Here is a 4,561-nt window from a genome sequence, read left to right as displayed (position 1 = left end):
ATCATTTTTCAATCAGAATCCAAATCAACTCATCAGTTCTCAACCAGGATTTAAAAATCATATCAACCACATTCGAATTCATCATCTGGATAGCATTTTTGCTTATAATTTCAAGTCTTAGATTTACTCGTATATAAAGAGCTGCAGTTATACCCTCGGTATATACGGGTAGTCACAGTCCTTGGAATTATAAGGTAAATACCATCATGTCTAGGCCTCAAGTAAGTCAGGGATTCCAAGCAATTGCGGTACTTCCATCTGAAGACCCAATTTCTAATTTATGAATTTCAGTCTGAATATCAATTTGTATGAATTTCATCACACAATTACAACCTTTTACTGCTACTTCATAAATTTTTGACATTTTTGACTTCTCGATTGATCCACATTAGCCAATTTTGCTATGATACCAGCTGAAAGATCCCTGTCCCCACCACGCAACGAATTCAGGGGTGCTAGCAGCGGAAGTAGCACTTCTTGCACACGACAGGGTCCCTCACTCGGGGCCTCGTCCACCACGGATATCCAGACAAGAAACTAATCCATCAAGTTCTTCCAAAACCAAACCCAAAAAAACTTCCCTTGCCCAGAAAGCACGAGCGATTCCTCCAGGATAATTTTACTCTAACGTAGTCAAAAGCCTTAACTAACTGAACTGATCTGACCGTGAAGATCAGCAAGATCAACCAACGGATCCATATAAAAAGAGCCATGGACTCATCCGTTGATGAGAACTAGCAAGGTCAATTAACCAGATCCATGCTCGAATTCAGAAAACAACTCTTACTCCTTGTTCCAAATCTTCTACGATGCACGTGTAGGTATCTTCGGCGACCTAGAGCCCGAGCACCGTCGTATGGTTAGCATCTTCTAAGATCATTCGCAAGTGACCTAGCGCTTCACTCATAGGCCGCTTCCTTGGTCCCTCATCCACCGTATCCGAAGCTCACCATTTAAATCGAACCGAGGCTGGTCAAGACCTTGGCCGACCTTGCTACGCGAGACGTCCTCCATTGACTCTCCGTCAGCTGTTGTAACTTTATCAGATTAGGTCTCCACGACCTCATTCACAAGACGGTCAAAATGCTTCCCAATATTCTTGACATAAATTAGTCATTTAAAAACAGGTTATAAAAATAGTTTCTATAACGAACTTGTCTTTCCACATCAATCCACATTATTTAAATCACATCCATTCCATATGTATTCCCATTCTCATCCAATCACATCATTTTCAGCTCATCACATCTTTCCTCATTTATCCTTATCAGATCTCATCCACTCGCATCTACCCATCTCCACATCTCATCATATCACATTCATTCACATCAATCCCGATTCACATCACATCCATTTCACTTCACATCTCATCCATTCACATCACATTCACTTATATCCATCACATTCATTTTCATCACCATCCCATCACATACATAACATCACATCACATCTATCCACATCATATCTCATTCATACACATCTCATCTCATTCATCCACATCCATCTAATCGTTCACATGTACGATTACCCACATCTATTCATACATTCATATTTATCACTTCACATCCACATATATTCATGTCACATCACATCACATTCTTTCGCATACACATCCACATCACATTCTTTCACATACACATCCACATCCATTCTTTCACATACATATCCACATCCATTATTTCACGTACATCCGCATCCATTCTTTCGCATACATCTACATCCATTTTTCACATACATAACCACATCCATTCTTTCACACACATTCGCATCCATTCGTCACATATGCATTCACATCCATTCTTCACTTATACATTCACGTCCATTTTCATCACATGTCATCCACTCATATCTCATATCATTTATTTACATCCTGATTCACATGACATCACATCTCATCCATTCATTTACATCTATCTGATTCACATCACATCTCATCACATCTATTCACCTCACATCTCATCACCTCTATTCACATCACATCCATCTATCCATTCATTCATACCTATCTGATTCTCATCACATCTCATTACATCTAGTCATCTCACATCTCATCACCTCTATTCACATCACATCCATCCATCCATTCATTCACACCTATCTGATTCTCATCACATCTCATTACATCTATTCACCTCAAATCTCATCACCTCTATTTACATCACATCCATCCATCCATTTATTCATACTTATCTGATTCTCATCACATCTCATTACATCTATTTACCCCATATCTCATCACCTCTATTCACATCACATCCATCCATCCATTCATTCACACCTATCTGATTCTCATTACATCTCCTTACATCTATTCACCCATCTCATCACCTCTATTCACACCACATCCATCCATCCATTCATTCACACTTATCTGATTCTCATCATATCTCATTACATCTATTTATAGAATTTAAACATAGAATTTAAGAGAATTCTAATTTTGATATAAAGATTCTTTACGCATCTAATTATGCATAAAAATCAACTTCAATAAAAATAACACTTTTATAAAAATCCTCTTATGCATCTATTTATGCAAAAAAATCAACTTTAATGAGAATAACACTTTTGAAATAAAAATAAATCCTTTATGCATCTTTCTATGCATAAAATCAATTTTAATGAGAATAACACTTTTGAAATAAAAATAAATCCTTTATGCATCTTTCTATGCATAAAATCAATTTTAATGAGAATAACACTTTTGAAATAAAAATAAATCCTTTATGCATCTTTCTATGCATAGAAGCAATTTTAATGAAAATAACACTTTTAAAATAAAAATAAATTCTTGATGCATCTTTCTAATCAATTTTAATAATCAATATTAGTAATATCCATGCATATTAATAGGTGAATATGTACATGGAGTAAATTAGAATATTTCTTTTAGAATGCACAAACGGTGGGAATTACTCTTTTAGAATAACATAAAAATAAACTTTCTTTTCTCAAAATTCTAGAAAATTTTGCCTACAACCTCCTTTGTAAAAGACCCTAATCTACATAATTTTAATTTTCAAGAGAGTAAACAAAAAGAAAAGTTTAATTAATCTTTTTGTTAAATATTCTAGGATAAAGAAAAACTGAATTATAAAGAAGAGAAGGGGATGGCCTTTTCATCAAGGCATAGCATTAGAATTTACTTTAATCAACTAAAAAACAAGAAAATCAAGAAAACCATAGATTTAAAATTAAAAAGTAAAAAAAATTTAGCTTATATGGAGTTGTAAGCTTTTCTTTAGCTTGAGAGATTCATGGTTCTACTCTTGTTTGAAGCAAGAGTGGCCACTAATTACTTTGGAGAGGATTAAGCCAAAAATAATTGAATTATCAAGAAAATTTAATGTAATTGACTCTAGGTAGGAGTAGAGTAACACTGCATAAACACCATTAACCTTTTACAAAGGAGAAGGCTTCTATTTATAGGAAAAAGTGAGCCTCTAATCAAGCAAACTGATTCTAGAATTTTTCAGATCAGTTTGGTCAATTTTTGACCATTTTTGGGTCAGTTTAGCTTACTTTTTGAATCTAGTTGAAATAGGAGAGAGGAGAGATAAAAATATCTCATTATTTTTTAGTTTAAAACTCTTCCACACATGTGAAATAGGCGCCTCCTTCATGAGGAGAGATCTCCACACACTCAGGTGTCAAAAATGCATCATTTCCTCTAAATATCTCTTAATTTTTAACTAATAAACCTTGTACTCAGTCAACTCTTCATCTTATGTGAGCATTTACTCATTTTTGAGGATTTTTCTTTTATTCTTCAATTTATCTCCTCCCTACATTTAGATTAATCTTATTGGTCCATATGAACCTATTTTCAATTAATTCTAATTATTGCACATTGAAAAGTTCTTTTTGAATTTCTGTTTCAAGAAAATCCATTTAGACACTAGAAAGATTTTTATATCCGAAAATATCTCAATTTTGAATTGCCTCCGTCTAGACATTTTCTCTCTCCAGGCCAAAATAGGGTAAAACAAGATCTTTCTTTTATTTCACAGAGAGAAATAATTTTAAGATCAGAAGAAAAAATTTTACACCTGCGCTAGAAAGAGGAATCTTACAGCTTTTAAGAGTAAAAAACTTAGATCCCCAAAGGCTAAGTACAGTACTCATCTTCTTAGAGCTTATGTTCTATCAATAGCATAACCTTGAATCTTCTTAGAGCTTATGTTTCATCACAGCCTAGGCAATGGAATAAATACTTACATATTCTTCAATTTTCTTATAATAATACCACCCATTTAGCTACTAAAAAGACACCATTTCAAATAGTGTATGGTAAAACCTCACCTATACATATGACTCGTATTTCACATGCTATTGAGTCTGTTGATGCATTCACAATATACTTTAAGACTATTCATGAACAAGTAAAAGAAGACATTAGAAAATCTCAAGAAAAGTATGTCAACAAGCAAGTAAACAAAAAGAGAAAGCTATCAAAGGAGACTATATCCTTTTGAGAATAGAGAAAAGAAGACTTAAAAGTGTAGAGAAGAATCCAATTATCAAATTGGCACCTAGATTCTATGATCCTTTTCGAGTGCTA

Source organism: Cibotium barometz, chromosome 8 (assembly GCF_041138505.1).
Source record: "Cibotium barometz isolate CiBa-2024 chromosome 8, ASM4113850v1, whole genome shotgun sequence".
NCBI lineage: Eukaryota > Viridiplantae > Streptophyta > Polypodiopsida > Cyatheales > Cibotiaceae > Cibotium > Cibotium barometz.
The sequence above is the reverse complement of the archived record's forward strand: the minus strand, read 5'-3'. Positions refer to the sequence as shown.